Source organism: Ischnura elegans, chromosome 5 (assembly GCF_921293095.1).
Source record: "Ischnura elegans chromosome 5, ioIscEleg1.1, whole genome shotgun sequence".
Taxonomy (NCBI): domain Eukaryota; kingdom Metazoa; phylum Arthropoda; class Insecta; order Odonata; family Coenagrionidae; genus Ischnura; species Ischnura elegans.
Genome location: NC_060250.1, coordinates 33,171,124 through 33,171,640, shown reverse-complemented (window position 1 = coordinate 33,171,640; position 517 = coordinate 33,171,124).

The following is a 517-nucleotide window of genomic DNA, read 5'->3' as shown; positions in this document are numbered from 1 at the left end:
ACCACTAAACATAAATTCAGGGACAAAGACCAGAGCATTGTGTACAAGCTGTGCTGTATTACATCCAATGCTGTAATTCTGTGCATGTGGGTCAAATTGGATGCTCAACTAAAACAAGGGTGGTGGAGCATAAAACATGTTGGGTTAGAAGGGATCAAACTTGAAATTTTGCAAAACATTTGCTAGACTGTGCATATGTTTTTAACGTCAAGGTTCTTCATAAACAATTGTAGCGTTCACCCTGAAATTTCCACTGGGCTTGCCTTCACTGGCCGGTTCGAGTGTGACTCACACACCCATTGCCCTGCATTCCCTTCGCTGGGTGTGCAGAGCCTTGGTTCAGGAAACCACCCCTCCCCTTCCCAAATAATCCTACCCCTACCTACACACCCACCTCCCACCAAACCCCCCTCCCCTTCTGGATAGGTCGGTGGGCTGGCCGTGAGAGCCCGGGTAACCATGCGTCAGCCAGGAAGCGGGTCTGGGTGAGAGAGGCGAGCGAGCCGTGCGTGTGGGT